This window comes from Anabrus simplex, chromosome 8 (genome assembly GCF_040414725.1).
Source record: "Anabrus simplex isolate iqAnaSimp1 chromosome 8, ASM4041472v1, whole genome shotgun sequence".
Taxonomy (NCBI): Eukaryota; Metazoa; Arthropoda; class Insecta; order Orthoptera; family Tettigoniidae; genus Anabrus; species Anabrus simplex.
The window spans coordinates 78,787,020-78,806,065 of NC_090272.1; positions in this window are offsets into that span (position 1 = coordinate 78,787,020).

The window sequence follows — 19,046 nt, forward strand, 5'->3', positions numbered from 1 at the left end:
GGACGGGTTCGGCTCGCCAGGTGCAGGTCTTTCTATTTGACACCCGTAGGTGACCTGCGCGTCGTGATGAGGATGAAATGATGATGAAGACAGCACACACACCCAGCCCCCGTGCCATTGGAATTAACCAAATTAAGGTTAAAATCCCCGACCCGGCCGGGAATCGAACCCGGGACCCTCTGAACCGAAGGCCAGTACGCTGACCGTTCAGCCAACGAGTCGGACAAGGCAAGAGATCATAATATGAAAATAAAAGTGGAATTCACGAGGACAAGTTGGGGCAAATATTAATTTATTTACTTACTCCATGGCGCTACGGTCCTCTGAAAAACATTGCACAGATTTCCAGTAGACTCGATCTTCTGCAGATCAACGATATCTTCTCACTCCAGTAGCTCTCAAGTCAGTCTCCACCTCATCCAGCCGTTTGACACGGGGTCGACCTCTCATTCTTCTACCACCACGATTCCCTGTTGGAGTCTTCTTCTTCTTCCATCCGTTGTACATGCCCTAATCACCTTATTCTTCCCATTTTCTTTGAGGCGACCATGTCAAGTTCTTTTTATATGACTCCGTTTTTTTTTCAACACTCTGACACGAAATAAATTTCTTCGTTGGTTCGAATCCTCCGTATCTCTCCAAGTTTCTTCTTCTTATTTTGTTTACCCTCCAGGGTTGGTTTTTCTCTCGGACTCAGCGAGGGATCCCACCTCTACCGCCTCAAGGACAGTGTCCTGGAGCTTCAGACGCTGGGTCGGGGGGAAACAACTGGGGAGAATGACCTGTACTTCGCCTCACCTGCTATGCTGAACAGGGTCCTTGCGCGGGGATGAGAAGATTGGAAGGGATAGACAAGGAAGCGGCCGTGGCCTTAAGTTAGGTACCATCCCGGCATTCGCCTAAAGGAGAAGTGTGAAACCACGGAAAACCACTTCCAGGATGGCTGAGGTGAGAATCGAACCCACCTCTACTCAGTTGACCTCCTTAGGCTGAGTGGACTCCGTTCCAGCCCTCGTACCACTTTTCAAATTTCGTGGCAGAGCCGGGAATCGAAGCCGGCCTGCGGGGGTGGCAGCTAATCACACTAACCACTACACCACAGAGGCGGATTTCTCCATCTTTCACTGGGCCAAATATCTTCCTCAACACTTTCTTTTCCCAGACATTCAATTTATTCGCCATAGCTTCAGTCAGTACCCATGTCTCGCTTTGTACATTAGCACTGATTTGATTGCTGTTTTATCGAGAGTCATTTTTAATGTCCTGTCTAGATTTTTACTGCCTAGGAGAGAGAACAATGTTTTGAATGCTCTATTGGCAGCCTTAATGCGATTCTTTATATCCACCTTTACTTTGTTTTCTGATGTTACAAAATATTCATTTATAGGAAGAGGAATTGGGGAATGGAATAATGTATCAAGGGTATTATTCGATAAATCATTTAACAATATACAAGGTAAACAATTAATAGGGAATCTGCCATCTGGACGATGGTCCCACCAACTACTTTTACGGTTTTCGGAGACGCCGAGGTGCCGAATTTAGTCCCGCAGGAGTTCTTCTACGTGCCAGTAAATCAACCATCGCGAGGCTGACGTATATGAGTATCTTCAAATACCACCGGACTGAGCCAGGATCGAACCTGCCAAGTTGGGATCAGAAGGGCAGCATCTATCTGAACAGGAGCCTTGTGGTAAGGTTGGAAGACTGGAACGGACAGGCAAGGAAGAGGGAAGGAAGCAGCCCTGGCCTTAAGTTAGCAAACATCCCGGCATTTGCCTAAAAGAGAAGTGGGAAGACTTGTGAAGTCTGAGAGCCAATATGTTTATAGAGGTTCTGATGGAGGGGCGCAGCATCTTATCCGTGAATCCCTCCCCACTATACATCTTACTAATTAATGATTCATTAACGTCACATATGATGATATTATGAGTAGTAAGTGGAAATAACATAGATGTCTTACCAAATACTTACTTACTTACTTCCTTCCTTCTTCTTCTTCTTCTTCTTCTTCTTCTTCTTCTTCTTAATCTATTTACCCTCCAGGGTCGGTTTTTCCCTCGAATTCAGCGAGGGATCCCACCTCTACCTCCTCAAGGGCAGTGTCCTGGAGCGTGAAACATAAGGTCTCGGATAAAAATTGGGAGGAGGACCAGTGCCTCGCCCAGGTGGACTCATCTGCTATCTGAACAGGAGCCTTGTGGGAAAGTTGAAAGATTGGAACGGATAGGCAAGGAAGAGGGGAGGAAGCAGCCCTGGCCTTAAGTTAGGAAACATCCCGCATTTGCCTAAAGGAGAAGTGAGAAACCACGGAAAACCAGTTTGAGGATGGCTGAGATGGGAATCGAAATCCCCGCCCACTCCCATCTACTTACTTGACCTCCCGAGGGTGAGTGGACCCCGTTCCAGTCTTCGTACCACTTTTCAAAATTCATGGCAGAGCCGGGAATCGCACCTGGGCCTCCGGGGGTGGCAGCTAATCACATTATCCACTACACCATCCACTATCCACTACACTACACCACAGAGGCGCACCCTGAAAAATATACGATTATTAATGAAAAATTGAATTCTATATTTTGTTCTTGGAATAACATAATCAGATTCTATCAAACCACACTTTTAAATTATTATTATTATTATTATTATTATTATTATTATTATTATTATTATTATTATTATCATCATCATCATCATCTGTTTACCCTCCAGGTTCGGTTTTTCCCTCAGACTCAGCGAGGGATCCCACCTCTACCGCCTCAAGGGCAGTGTCCTGGAGCTTCAGACTCTTGGTCGTGGGATACAACTGGGGAGAATGACCAGTACCTCGCCCAGGCGGCCTCACCTGCTATGATGAACAGGGGCCTTGTGGAGGGATGGGAAGATTGGATGGGTTAGGCAAGGAAGAGGGAAGGAAGCGGCCGTGGCCTTAAGTTAGGTACCATCCCGGCATTCGCCTGGAGGAGAAGTGGGAAACCACGGAAAACCACTTCGAGGATGGCTGAGGTGGGAATCGAACCCACCTCTACTCAGTTGACCTCCCGAGGCTGAGTGGACCCCGTTCCAGCCCTCGTACCACTTTTCAAATTTCGTGGCAGAGCCGGGAATCGAACCCGGACCTCCGGGGGTGGCAGCTAATCACGCTAACCACTACACCACAGAGGCGGACTATTATTATTATTATTATTATTATTATTATTATTATTATTATTATTATTATTATTATTATTATTATTATTATTATTACACCTCCACGCCGCTAATTTAAAAATTGCGCCAGTTGAAACTCCTCTGCTGGAGGAAGTCTGAACTTTATCTACGCTATTAATTCTTTACCTTCTCAGAAGATGTCACCACGTGGAAAATTTTGAGTTTTTGAACTGTGTCATTTTTGATGTGTTTTTGTTTCGCTTGAAGTAAGAAGTGTGAACTTTCTCTTCTAGAGGACACTACTGAAGATCAACAATAGTGCACCCTAGTGCGGAGTCAAAGAACTATTTTGTTGGAGAAATGTTTATTTCAAATGTTTGTTTCTTGTTAAATTTCTTTCTGTTATTGTTTAAGTTGGCTGTATACCCCTCTTTTCCCCCTTGTTTTAGATTTATCCAATCCCGAATTTCTTTTAGTAATTTCCGACCAATCCGATGTATCTTCCCCCAACTTGGATATGTTTCTGTACCCTAGCCAATAAAGTAATTGTGGGCGGGTGTTTTCATTCCCCTAACGCCTAGAACCTTCCGCGAGAGGATATAAACTGCTGATTTTTGGGTCTCTGCGCCACTTCTGTTCCATCTTTCAGTGTGTAAAGTACATAGCAGGGGGCGGGAAGCGCCTCTTTCCTCGGCAGCGGTCAACAACAAGGTAATGGCCGATTAATAACTTCTTTCTTTGCTAGCTCAGCAGTTTAACTCTCGGGGCGGGTTCGAAGCGTTCCACCATGTAACCTTTTCCTAAATGTAACTACTCTTTTCATATATTCTCTTTTAAAGCTACATACTGGTATAGAGAGTGCTAACCCTCTCGAGCTCCCACTCATATTGTTTTGAGGTGAACTTATTTTTCTCAACCTATTCTTCGTTAACGTAAAACAAATTATTCTCTTTTTAAGTCACCTCTTTAGTATGGGATTAGCCCTTGTATTTACGGCCTAGTGCCAAGTAGGTCTTAATCAAAGTGTATTAGGAGTGCAAGTTCGCCTCCTCTCAAATTGTTATTTTAGAGGTCATTTAATTAACCTCCTTTTCATTTAATAGACCTCAGTAGATTGGGTATTTTACCCCTGTGTTTACGTCCGTTGAGGACAGCTTGAAGGTGGAGTTTGGTGTGGCCTGGGAGAGGCTTAAATTTGAGAGCGAGTGGCTCTTTTGAAAATTGAGTATTGTATGCCTCGTGGAGGCTTTTCAGTGTAATTTGGAGCAAGGGCTCCTAGGCATGAATGGGGTTTTCTGCCCCTCTGTTGAAACTTGTGTCTGTGGGGTAAAACTGAGCAGATTGCCCTAGCATTGTGCAGTCAGGGCGCGAAGCCCAAATCCTGTAAATATTGTAACTACCCTGTGGACTTGCTACTTTGTACCTGCCATGCTTGTTATTTCTTTGTTTTGAAAAGAAAATATAACCTTGTTAAATTTTAAATTAATTTTACTCTTAGTAGCTTGAGACCTGTTCACCACCCCGCACCTTCTTTCACGCATAACTACCACAAAAACTCGGTAACAAGTGGTAGCAGAGCGTGGTTGAATGGGTCTCAATTTAGCCCCTTTTGACGGCTAAACATTGTTTGTTCCGAACCCTAACCATTTTTTCAGTTGCTGGAATTTTTGAGTTTTTCAAAATTGTTCTGTCATCATGCCCGGCCCTCGCGATGTTCTCCATCTTAACTATTTGCGCAAGGAGGAGTTTATTTACGAATTGACTATTAGAAATGTGCAATCTGGAGGCACGGTTGCAGTAGACACAAATAAGCTTAGAGAGTCCCTTGATTTGCCCATTTCCATCCCACCTTGGGAGAGAAAGAAATTGACGACTCTCTTTCCACGATCACGGAGAATATTACTGGGCTAGCTTCTGTAGTTAGTTTTTTTGATGAAAATGATCCTTCTCCTAATCAAATTAAGCGTGTGCAAGCTAGGCTGTTTCATTTTTCAAATAGAGTTAATGATCTGTTGTCTCTAAAGTTGAATGACGTTCAGAAGAAGGAAGCTAGTACGCTGCTTGAAAATATGTCTGAATTATCTAGCAAGGTCACTCAATTGTTAACTGGGGAGGTTCCTCCCAAAACTGATCAACCCGTCACGGTGAATGTAGGTAGTGGGGAAGAGCCTCATAAGGGAGAAGTCAATAGGAAAACCATTGCTGCTCAAACAACCTCTGCCCCATTGGACGAGTCTGAACGCCGTAACTCATTAAATAATGTACGTTCTGAATTAACTACTTTGCTATTGAAACCTTTACCTACTATGTCACCCGGGTTTAGTAGCTTGCCTCATCCCTTGGCAATGTTGCTCAGAGGTATCTCTAAGTTTTCCGTTAATACCACCAGTGACGTAATTTCATTTTTAAGATTTCTAGTTGAATTTCAGGATCATGCCCTTGTTTTTTCTCTTTCTCCATGTCAAATTTTGCAAATTATCTATCCGTATGCTATTGGTATTCTCTCTGATAAAATCGTAAGAGCCATTGCCGAGCAATCATCTATTGAGGATTTTCATGCACATTTGCTTGCAAATTTTATTCCCGCCCGCGCGAGGTCATCTCTGATTCAGAAGTACTATTACCGTGTACAACGCTTGGATGAAAACTTGGCTGATTTCATACAGGACATTAAGTTTTATACTAGGGTGTTTGCTCTTCATTTTCCTGAAGATCAGATTGTACAGGCTATTGTAGAAGGCATTTCACCATCTTATAGGTCATACTTGTGTTTCGCGGCGTGCCCGCAAACTTTCTCTGAACTTGAAGCGTTGGCCGTCTCAGCGGAAGGAGTTAGGTACGCCGATTCCTTGCGTGTGGCAAAAGAACCCCCTCCTTCGTTTAGTAATACTCGGCCTCCACCTCGCCGACCTGTCACACCCCGTAAATGTTATGCTTGTGGGTCGCCTGACCATCTGCGCAATAAGTGTCCACTGATCAAGTCTAGTAGGGCAAATAATGGAGCTGGGTCAGCACAAGGCTGTTTTAAATGTGGGGCTTTCTCACATATTGCCAAGAACTGCCCAAACTCGAATAGCACCCCCTCCTGCTCAACTTCTGGTGCAGATTCTACCTATGCCAATAATAATAAGTGACTAGTGGCTTCGGCTGAGTCGACTAGTCCATCTTCCCGAGACTCAGCCCCTGGTAAACAGGTTGTAAATTCAGGGAACGAGCAATTTTCAAATTTATCTTTTGAAGGTCCCAAAGAGTGTCTTAGGATTGCGGCGGATTTCCCCGCACCTGTTCCTTTTCTTAAGATTGAGCTAAATAACGAGCCTATAACAGCTCTCTTAGATTCAGGCAGTGTTTGTTCGATTATTTCGGCTGAATGGTATTCTAAATTGAAATCTGTTTGTAAACTACCTGACTATGTCTCATCTCCTGTTCAATATGTTTCGGCTAATTCATCCCCATTAGAAATTCTAGGTTCCTTATTGGTCAAAATTCGTATTTTTAAATTCACATGGAAAGTTAAATTGTTTGTGGCCAAGCTCTTGTCTTGCCCCATTATATTGGGAGCGGACTTTATTTCTCACACTGGTCTTGTGCTCGATCTTCAGAGTAGGTCTTGCACTTTCAAATTTGCCTCTAATTGTAATATCCCTATATTAAAGTGTAATTCTGTATCATGTTCATCTATTTCGCCTACCCAGGATGAGATGTCGTTAGACCTTATACATCTACCTGAGGAGCAGGCTGATAGTATTCGTAAGCTGTGTCAGTCGTTTCCAGAGGTGTTCTCGGATACTCTTGGTGTTACTGACCTTATTGAATACAAAATTGAGGTCACTGATTCGATTCCTGTCCGTTTTCCACCGTATAGGCTATCTCCACCTAAAATGAAGGCTCTGAAAGAAATTATCGATCAGATGTTGAAGGATGGTATTATTAGGCCCTCTAAGTCGGCGTATTCTTCGCCTATTTTTCTAGTTCCGAAACCCCAAGGAGGCTTCAGGCCTGTCATTGATTATAGGGCTCTCAATCGGAAGGTGGTGTTGCAATCTGTGCCCCTTCCTGACCTTCATTCTTGTTTTTCATGGTTTCGTAAGGCCAAGTTCTTTACTATCTTGGACTTGAATCAGGCCTATAATCAAATTCCCCTTGCCGAAGAGTCTAAACATCTTACAGCGTTTGCCACGGACTGGAACTTATACGAATACAACCGCGTGCCTTTCGGGCTCCCCACGGGAGCAGCTGTACTCACTAGGCTACTAGATGGGGTCTTCTCCGACATCAAATTTGAGTACTTATATCACTACTTGGATGATGTCGTCGTATTTTCAGAGACTTTTGAGGAGCATCTAGATCATCTGCGAGAAGTTCTCGATCGCCTTCGTAAGGCTGGGTTAACTGTTAAGTTGTCCAAGGTTGCCTTTGCTAAGCCCTCTATGTCTTTCCTAGGGCACATTGTGTCACCTGATGGTGTAGCCATCGATCATTCTAGAACACAGGCCATCCGTGATTTTAAACCTCCCAAGGACACTAAAGGCATCGCCAGGTTTATTGGTATGGTGAATTTCTTCAGAAAGTTCATTCCTAACTTTGCTAATAGAGCGGCGCCCTTAAACCTTCTTCGTAGGAAAGGCATCAAATTCGAGTGGGGACCTTCTCAACAAGCCGCTTTTGAAGATCTTAAATTGGCTCTCTGTAATGCCCCTGTACTTGCTATGCCTGATTTCTCGAAGAAATTCATCGTCCAAACTGATGCGTCGTCGTCAGCAGTAGCTGCAGTCCTTCTTCAAGAGACTGAACTAGGGAGGCGACCCATCGCCTATGCATCTAGGACATTGTCGGCTCAAGAAGCCAAGTATTCCATATATGAGCTCGAAGGTTTGGCAGTCTTATTCGCCTTAGAGAAGTTCCGTCTCTATCTGGAACATGTTAAATTCGACCTGGAGACAGATAATCAAGCCTTAAGCTGGGTCTTAGGTAGGCCGCGTCGTACTGGTCGCATAGCCCGCTGGGCCATCCGTATTTCTGCCTTCCAATTCGATGTCAGGCATATCAGAGGTACTGAAAATGTTGTTGCTGATGGACTCAGTCGTATGTTTTCTAACGACGTCGAGACCCATGACCCGGTCGACAGTTCATCACCTCCCGAGTCCATACTATCTGGTGTTAATGCCATCTTAACAGATGCTCCCATGCTTTTTAGGGATATCGAGAAATACCAACATGAAGATCCGACGCTGGCTCCGATAATGGAAACCCTTTCTTCTGGGGAACATGTTGTCCCTTATGTTCTGAGGAATGGTGTTTTATGTTGCCCTTCGAGGCATGACAAGATGATGAAGGTTGTCGTTCCATCTGTTCTTGTGCCTATGATCTTCAAGTACTATCATGAGACCCCATTAGGGGGGCATCTTGGAATCTTTAAAACTCGTGAAAAGATTCGTGAAAGGTTCATTTGGAAAGGTATGGACGGTGAAATCCGTGAACTAGTAAAGGCTTGTAAATCCTGTTTGATTAGTAAACCAACCATGTCCACCAAGGTAGGCCTTTTGTCTTCCCATCAAGCGTCGCGCCCCATGGAACGCCTGTACATTGATTATGTAGGACCCTTCCCCCAGTCAAAGGGTAATGCTAACAAGTTCATCTTTGTATGCGTAGATGGTTTTACCAGATTTTCTTGGTTATTTCCGACTAAGCTGGCTACCGCTCAGTCCACCATTACTTGCCTAAATTCTATTTTTGCTTCTTTTGGTCCATGCCAATATATTGTGTCTGATAACGCTAAGGCGTTTACATCAAATCTTTTTCGTAAATTCTGTTTTGATTTATCCATCTCTCATGTAACTACTTCCGCTTATTACCCTCAACCATCTCTGGCTGAACGGGTTAATCGTAATCTCAGGTCCGCACTTATTGCCTATCATCATGAAGATCATTCCAGGTGGGACACGTCCCTGCATTGGTTAGCTTTTGCTTTGAATTCGACGGTTCATGAATCACATAAATTCACTCCAGCCTCTTTAATGTTCAAATTTGTTCCCAACTCGCCGCTCTCTAACCTCTGGTCTCTGAGTGACATTCTACCCGAGACAATAGATCCGGATAATATTAAAGATCTTTGGAAGAAGGCTAAAGCCAATCTTAAGGTATCTCATGAAAAGGTTAGGGAAAGGTATGATCGTGGACGGAGACCCACCCCTTTGAATGTAGGTGACCAGGTGATGGTCAAGAACTTTGTTCCCGCGGGCAAGCTTGCCCCCAGATTTCATGGGCCTTGTATCATTCTCGATTTTCTTACGCCAGGTACGTTGTTAGTAAGCAATCCAGCCACCGAGAGGATATTTAGGGTTCACCTGTCACAGGTGAAACCGGTGTAATTTCTGTGTTAACTTGCTTCATATTATTGTGAAAGGGGATATGAAGGTTATATTTTTTTTTAGTGTTCAATTTCTAGGCATTCTGCCCCTTCTATAATATTTTGTTTTATATGTAAGCATTTGTGTGAAACCTCCCCCGATTTGTTAAACTGCCATCCTGTCCTTGCCTCGGCCATTACCACGCTCCCGTCTCCTGCTCCAATACACACTGTGGCTTGATTAGATTAAATGCCATGGATATTTGCACGCCGCTGGCCCCTCTACCTCTCCAACAAGACTGTGCCCTCAAAAAATGATGATGGTCCAACAATATTCTGCCGCCTAGTTTTAATGTTTCAGTGCCCCCGCAGCCGCGCGGCGCTGTGCCGCGACTGGGTTCGAGGACGGGCCCCCTCGGCCCCAGCGAGGACGACATGTGCACGGCGAGCCGGAGCTCTCCTCCCGGCCAAGGCTGATGTGCGGCGCACGACCTGCTACTTGCCCGCAGCCTGTATTCCTTCACCGCGGGCGCGGCGTGTTTCAACACCACTGCTCCCCTCATAGTGCGGGTGAGCGGTATCTCAGGGTACTTGAGGGGTCCGAGCGGCCTCCCTTTGGATGCAAGCTGCAACGGTCGGTCTGGCCATCCAACTTCATCAACATCAACTACATGAACAGTTACTATAAGCATTGACTACACTTGGGAATTCAACAGCAATATTTGGTGGACATTGCAAAATTTTTCATCACTTTTAAGTATTAAAAGTTTATCTTCAGAACTCAACTTCTACAAACATAAAGACTGTACTTCACCTGCAACAACAAAATTTTGAAACTGAATCAAACCAAATTAAGAAAGTCTTATAACATTTTTTTTGGCAATTAATCTCCATATCTACATCAAACTTGGACCTTGTTTTCAAACAATTTTATGTGTCACCCCTGGAGGAACTTTTGGGGGGGGAGGTCTGTACCGCGCGGTACACCTCCACGCCGCTAATTTAAAAATTGCGCCAGTTGAAACTCCTCTGCTGGAGGAAGTCTGAACTTTATCTACGCTATTAATTCTTTACCTTCTCAGAAGATGTCACCACGTGGAAAATTTTGAGTTTTTGAACTGTGTCATTTTTGATGTGTTTTTGTTTCGCTTGAAGTAAGAAGTGTGAACTTTCTCTTCTAGAGGACACTACTGAAGATCAACAATAGTGCACCCTAGTGCGGAGTCAAAGAACTATTTTGTTGGAGAAATGTTTATTTCAAATGTTTGTTTCTTGTTAAATTTCTTTCTGTTATTGTTTAAGTTGGCTGTATACCCCTCTTTTCCCCCTTGTTTTAGATTTATCCAATCCCGAATTTCTTTTAGTAATTTCCGACCAATCCGATGTATCTTCCCCCAACTTGGATATGTTTCTGTACCCTAGCCAATAAAGTAATTGTGGGCGGGTGTTTTCATTCCCCTAACGCCTAGAACCTTCCGCGAGAGGATATAAACTGCTGATTTTTGGGTCTCTGCGCCACTTCTGTTCCATCTTTCAGTGTGTAAAGTACATAGCAGGGGGCGGGAAGCGCCTCTTTCCTCGGCAGCGGTCAACAACAAGGTAATGGCCGATTAATAACTTCTTTCTTTGCTAGCTCAGCAGTTTAACTCTCGGGGCGGGTTCGAAGCGTTCCACCATGTAACCTTTTCCTAAATGTAACTACTCTTTTCATATATTCTCTTTTAAAGCTACATACTGGTATAGAGAGTGCTAACCCTCTCGAGCTCCCACTCATATTGTTTTGAGGTGAACTTATTTTTCTCAACCTATTCTTCGTTAACGTAAAACAAATTATTCTCTTTTTAAGTCACCTCTTTAGTATGGGATTAGCCCTTGTATTTACGGCCTAGTGCCAAGTAGGTCTTAATCGAAGTGTATTAGGAGTGCAAGGTCGCCTCCTCTCAAATTGTTATTTTAGAGGTCATTTAATTAACCTCCTTTTCATTTAATAGACCTCAGTAGATTGGGTATTTTACCCCTGTGTTTACGTCCGTTGAGGACAGCTTGAAGGTGGAGTTTGGTGTGGCCTGGGAGAGGCTTAAATTTGAGAGCGAGTGGCTCTTTTGAAAATTGAGTATTGTATGCCTCGTGGAGGCTTTTCAGTGTAATTTGGAGCAAGGGCTCCTAGGCATGAATGGGGTTTTCTGCCCCTCTGTTGAAACTTGTGTCTGTGGGGTAAAACTGAGCAGATTGCCCTAGCATTGTGCAGTCAGGGCGCGAAGCCCAAATCCTGTAAATATTGTAACTACCCTGTGGACTTGCTACTTTGTACCTGCCATGCTTGTTATTTCTTTGTTTTGAAAAGAAAATATAACCTTGTTAAATTTTAAATTAATTTTACTCTTAGTAGCTTGAGACCTGTTCACCACCCCGCACCTTCTTTCACGCATAACTACCACAAAAACTCGGTAACAATTATTATTATTCATACACTTCTCGACAGGAAATATGGGTAGTAACGGGACACGGGATGCACCAAGTGCCTTCCAATAAATGAAATGAATAATTGAATAATTTAATAATAATAATAATAATAATAATAATAATAATAATAATAATAATAATAATAATAATAATAATAATAATGTTATTAATAAAGTCACGTTAAATTCTGTTTATACCCTTCCGAACGTTAGAGATTATTTTAAAGAAGTGTTTCCTCTCTCTTTACTAGTATAGCAAAGAGTGCAATGTGATGCAATGCTCTGGCACTGGCGTGAGGCAGGCTGCTATAAAAATATTTTGTCGGTGACTTCCCGTTTCGTCGTGCTTCGGTGCCATCGGCTTTCGCGGAACTGTACTTGTAGCTTTATTATTATTATTATTATTATTATTATTATTATTATTATTATTATTATTATTGTTAATTTTCTTTTGGGGATTTTTTTGGGGGGGTTGTTGCAATGAGTTGTTAATGAGCTGCCGAGTTTACCGGTAAGTTTCCGTTACGTCACGTATGAACCTTCGATCATAGACGCGTCTCTCTGCGTCCTTCCACTTTGCGGACCACTGGTCCAACGTACATATATAATCAGTATTTGCCTAAGAATTAGCAACCGCCACCGCTCTCATTTCCGGCAGTGCCTCCATTTCTCAGTTTGTTTCGAACTACGTGGGGTCTGCTGGCTTTGCGGGTAGCTTATGAAGTGGTTCAGGGTTTGTCCATCATGAGAGAGTGTAAAATGGAAGTCAAAATTGACGCACAGCGAGCCATAATGGGGTCAAATTTAAATGTCTGCACACGGAAGCTGAGGCATACCATATTATTATTATTATTATTATTATTATTATTATTATTATTATTATTATTATTATTATTATTATTATTTCCGGCTCCATGGCTGAATGGTTAGTGTGCTGGCCTTTGGTCACAGGGGTCCCGGGTTCGATTCTCGGCAGGGTCGGGAATTTTAACCATCATTGGTTAATTTCTCTGACACGGGGGCTGGGTGTATGTGTCGTCTTCATCATCATTTCATCTTCATCACGACGTGCAGGTCACCTATGTGCGTAAAATCAAAATACCTGCATCTGGCGAGTCGAACATGTCCTCGGACACTCCCAGCACTAAAAGCCATACGCCATTTTAATTTATTATTATTATTATTATTATTATCATACATAGTTTATGGAGCTCATTTTCTACATTTTGGTGGTGCTGATGATTGTGGTTTTAAGAGGAAATGCATCTTGGTAACCATCCTCTCTTATCAAACTAGGTAGAAACAAATTAATAAAATACAATTATTTATTCAACGAGCTAATGAAGGTGAATGGAGCATAAATGTATTTAATAAGACGAAATGGACATGGTAAGGTAACGGTTATTCTGCCCGAAGGCAGGTCCGAACCTCCGCAGAGGTGTTCCTGAGCCGGAGTTTACGTGCGGTAGGGTGGCCAGTTCCTTTCCGCTCCTCCATTCCCTTACCCCCCACCAACAGCGCGTGGCAACCCATCCAACTCCTGACCACGCCCAATGTTGCTTAACTTCGGAGATCTCACGGGATCCGGTGTTTCAACACGGCTACGGCCGTTGACTAAATGTACATAAACACATCAAAAGGGAACGGAAGTTTCCTGAGTTACAGAACACTTGAAATTTACATGCGCTTGATTAATCCACAGTGACACATACAGTACAGTGAATAGGATTAGCAGTATTCTCGTCATCGCCTAGTATGAATCGACCGGGCTGAGTGTCTCAGACGGTTGAGGCCCTGGCCTTCTGATCCCAACTTGGCAGGTTCTAACCTGGCTCAGTCCGGTGGTATTTGAAGGTGCTCAAATACGTCAGCCTCGTGTTGGTAGTTTTACTGACACGTAAAAGGACTCCTTCGGGACTAAATTCCGGCACCTCGGTGTCTCCGAAAACCGTGTAAATGTAGTTAGAGGGACGTAAAGCCAATAACATTATTATTATGAGTTCGAGTGTTTCCTGCAGGCCGAGATTCCGTCTTAGGCTGGAGAGATCGACACACTCTGTGAGGATGAGGGCTGCGGTGAACTCGGTACTGCATGAACACACTGGGGACGGGGTGGGGTTCGGTCGTCGCTCTCTAAAAGTACGTGGGGATGGGGAGGAGGCGTCTTACTTCTTTAGGATATGAGAGGGCATAGATCTTCCATGATCTATCCTCAACCTGCATAAAACGACGGTTTCTTTAAGTGAAGACCGGAAAGAAGACCACCACACGGTAGTTGTCTTGTTAATAATTGTTATCAGCTTGTTGGGAGTTTGGATAGCTAGCCACTCTTGAGTCCCAGGACCCCAAGATGGTTCGGCGTAGCCGAGGACAATAATATCCCTAGCAAAGTACCGCTTCTTTCGCAGTTTGATCCGCTAGTTCTTTGCCCTCAATTTCCACGTGACTAGGAAGCCAAGCGAAGGTGATTCTGGTGCCAACATAATATTATAACCTGGCTAGAAGGTCATAGATCTGCTGCGTCAGCGAGTGTTGAGGGAAACGTTAATCAATAGACTGCAGAGAGTTTAAGGAAGTGGCCTCGTTCATGCCTGGGCGCTAACTGCAGATCTTCTAAAATGGCGAAGAGCTACGCAATATACACGTTACAGACACTAGGTATCGAGATCTTGGTGCTACCATAATCGGAAATGAACGCGCATACAATATTCTCTCCTATCTCAGAACCGTCTGTAAAGACAGGTTTCGCATCCGGATATTGGTGAACGAAGCCGTGGAAATACCTCCGATGAATAGAGGCATCTGTGTTCACTTTAGGTTCACGGAGTAGATCTAGCCGTGTATCCGGTCGCGGAACCAGCCATAGAGGCACTGTACCTCACTTGGGTTCTGCACAAGACAATCGCCTGTAGCCATATCCAACTCACAACACAAGCTCTCAATGCTAACTACTACCACTACTAAAATGTTTTAATTCCTCCCGTGAAGGGGGAGGCGGGCCTTTTAGACGGCTATACCGTCACTCAGGCCGGGAGATTTGTTGGGATGAAGAAGATGAGGGGACTGGTGGCCGTGGCATATACCAGTAACTGTCCCAGCATTCGCCTTAGTGCAGGAGAATGGAAAACCATTCTCAGGACAGCCGACGGTTGAGGCCAGCCGTGAGGTCCAGTCCTTTCCCGTCTCCCGAATGCAGAGGCATAGAGCCACGGTAGAGCCGTGGCCACCCCTCCTCTGCTCGGTTGGCCGGTCAGATGCAGAGCTGTTGGACCACGGACCAGCCGTGGCCATTTGAGGGCCGAGACCTACTCTGCAATTACCGACCGTATCAATGCTAACCCCAACTGGCCGTGTGACTCTCGTTCGGTTTTCTTACTTCTACTGGGGGTGGTAGTTAGTAGATATCTTTATTAGTGACGAAATTATGATTTAACCATAAAATACGAAATGTAATGCAAATGTGAATATAAACCTATTCCCTAAGAGTGAACAAAAGCAAAAAATGAGAAAGAAAAAAAAGGAAAAGAGTGATAATTTTCTTGATAAATTATTCAAATTTATGCTTAAGAAGATAGAGAAAGAGCAAATGAGTTATTCATTCATATAGCACGCATCACATCCCTCCATCCTTCATTCCAGTAACAGGAGGAATATTCTACTTGATTTCCTTCAGGAAATGATCTCGCTTAGCACTTTTGAAAACAGTCAGGTGTTTGGATGTTCTGATACTTTTTAGGAGAGAGTTTCACAATTTCGAGCGTACGACAGTGAAAGGATGACTGTATAAAGCAATTCGATGTAATGGAATAGAAAGGGTAGTAGTTGTGTTGTACCGGGCGAGTTGGCCGTGCGCCTAGAGGCGCGCGGCTGTGAGCTTGCATCCGGTAGATAGTAGGTTCGAATCCCACTATCGGTAGCCCTGAAGATGGTTTTCCGTGGTTTCCCATTTTCACACCAGGCAAATGCTGGGGCTGTACCTTAATTAAGGCCACGGCCGCTTCCTTCCAACGCCTAGGCCTTTCCTATCCCATCGTCGCCATAAGACCTATCTGTGTCGGTGCGACGTAAAGCCCCTAGCAAAAAAAAAAAGTTGTGTTGTATTGCGGTTATGATATGGCGGAAAGAGATGCAATCTGAATGCCAAATATACTGGTGTCGAAGTGGTTAACAGTTTTTATACTTGTGTGAATTGACGTTGATTCCTTGTCTCACCCAATTTTAGCCACACTAGCTTCTTAGAAGCAGGAGTACATGCGCACCACGCCATAAATTATAAATCAATCTGACACGTGCATACGATATTAAAGAGTCATTGATAGCTTGGATGTTGCGGCATTTCATGAATATTTTGGCGGAGTATGTTAGTTGTATCTGCTGCCGTCTTCTTCAGTGGCGTCTGCTGGGATCAAAACGTGGGCTACCACTAGACTTAGGTTACCCCTTTTCGATAGCTGGTTTGGTGAACGCAAAGCCTTCAGCATTTTGAGCTGCAGCCAATAGCCAAGCTACTCCCCCTGGCCCCTGTTACTGCCAAGCCTAGCCTATACAGATGCCATGCACCATTATTATTATTATTATTACTATTATTATTATTATTATTATTATTATTATTGAAAACCTACCACCTGTTTTCCAGTCATTGACCGGGTCAGGGATGTAATGAATGAACCATATATACGCTGTTGTTACAATGGGGTCGCCACTCCCAAGGTGATTTATTAATGAGTGATAAATGCTATGAAATGATAATGGAGAGTGTTGCTGGAATGAAATATGACAGAGAAAACCGGAATACCCGGAGAAAAACCTGTCCCGCCTCCGCTTTGTCCAGCACAAATCTCACATGGAGTCACCGGGATTTGAACCACGGTATCCAGCGGTGAGAGGCCGACGCGCTGCCGTCTGAGCCACGGAGGCTATTATTATTATTATTATTATTATTATTATTATTATTATTATTATTATATAACCATGATCACGGGTTCGATTCGAACCAACAAAAGAGAACGCTAAACCTGAAAGAATGCATTTCATGTTTTCAGATCTACCTATGAAAAGAAAATGATATTACTCCTATAACAGCAACCCTGCAAGTGTCTTCCTACAAGGATGTAGAAATGTAAACGGGAGTGAAATACCAGCGCTCTGTTATCTGTATGATTAAGACAGAAGTATGAGGTATGGAAGTATATACGGTGAGTAACGCATGGTTGATAGCAGCGGCGATCTGACGTAACAAAGCCTAGCACAGCTATCACCCCGGTCCTAGCACCTATTGGACATACGTCAGCAAGCCGCGCGAAGTGTGTTGAGGGGAGAGGGACGAGAGTCTGGGCTGCAATATCAGTCTCCAATGCCTTGCTCTCAGAAATACGTGCGACGTTTTTTCTCACTGCTTTCAAGTTTTGTATATGGAACAATGTGTCATATGTTTACATTATAAGGTACTTCCACCATTCTCAATGGAGGTTTGGGCTTGACCGATAGCCTTGGTAGCCTTCAGTATACACCACTGGTCTTCGTAATGGTGGATCTCCCGATTCAGCGAGTAGACTGGGAATCGGGCTAGTACGGAGCGCTCTGCTTGCCAGCCAAACTGCACTATCTTATTATTATTATTATTATTATTATTATTATTATTATTATTATTATTATTATTATTATTATTATTATTATTATTATTCTCAACTCTAAGGTGGTGGGTAACATGCATCTCTTCCAAACGTTTCCTTTCTTTTTCCAACTGCCTCAAGTGGCGATAGGTGTGCTTGCCTTTAATGCTGTCTATAAATTGCACTCTAGACCTTCTTTTGCTTCCCCTGTCTTCCCTCAAACACGGTGGTGCACCAGTCAGAAAGACGAAGCAAGTGAGGAACTATTTCGTCACCTGTTTAAGGTTTCAACCAAGGTATTTGTCTCATTTGCTTTTTTGAAAACGTTCTCGCTTGTAACTTTATCAGTCCGAGGTAATGAGTCGACGCTAGCACCACATCTCAAATGCACCGAGCTCGACAGCTGCAGTCGCTTAAGTGCGGCCAGTATTCAGTATTCGGGAGATAGTGGGTGCGAACCCCACTGTCGGCAGCCCTGAAGATGGTTTTCCGTAGTTTCCCATTTTCACACCAGACAAATGTTGGGGCTGTACCTTAATTTTTTTTTCTTTTTTTTTTTGCTATTTACTTTAAGTTGCACTGACACAGGTGACGATGGGATAGGAAAGGCCTAGGAGTTGGAGGGAAGCGGCCGTGGCCTTAATTATGGTACAGCCCCGGCATTTGCCTGGTGTGAAAATGGGAAACTACGGAAAACCATCTTCAAGGCTGCCGACAGTGGGACTCGAACCCACTATCTCCCGATTACTGGATACTGGCCGCACTTAAGCGACTACAGCTATCGAGCTCGGTTGTACTTTAATTAAGGCCAAGGCTGATTCCTTTCGATTCCCAGCCCTTCCCTGTCCCCATCGCCGCCATAAGACCTATCTGCGTCGGTGCGACATAAAGCCAATTGCATCACAAATGCCTTGAGTTCCAGCACTTCCGCTTTCCGCAGGGTCCATGTTTCTGACCCATAGCTTACAACACTCCATACAAAACTTTTCACCAAGTGCTTTCGTACCTCATCCTTTTTGTTGTTGTTAATAATAATAAATATAATAATAATAATAATAATAATAATAATAATAATAATAATAATAATAATAATAATAATAATTTCGTGTGGCTATTTCCAGCCGAGTGCAGCTCTTGTAAGGCAGACCCTCCGATGAGGGTGGGCGGCATCTGCCATGTGTAGGTAACTGCGTGTTATTGTGGTGGAGGATAGTGTTATGTGTGGTGGAGGATAGTGTTATGTGTGGTGTGTGAGTTGCAGGGATGTTGGGGACAACACAAACACCCAACCCCCAGGCCACTGGAATTAACCAATGAAGGTTAAAATCCCCGACCCGGCCGGGAATCGAACCCGGGACCCTCTGAACCGAAGGTCAGTACGCTGACCGTTCAGCCAACGAGTCGGACTGTGTTGTTGTTGAGAAAGCCGGACGAGTTGGCCGTACAGCTGTGAGCTTGCATCCGGGATATAGT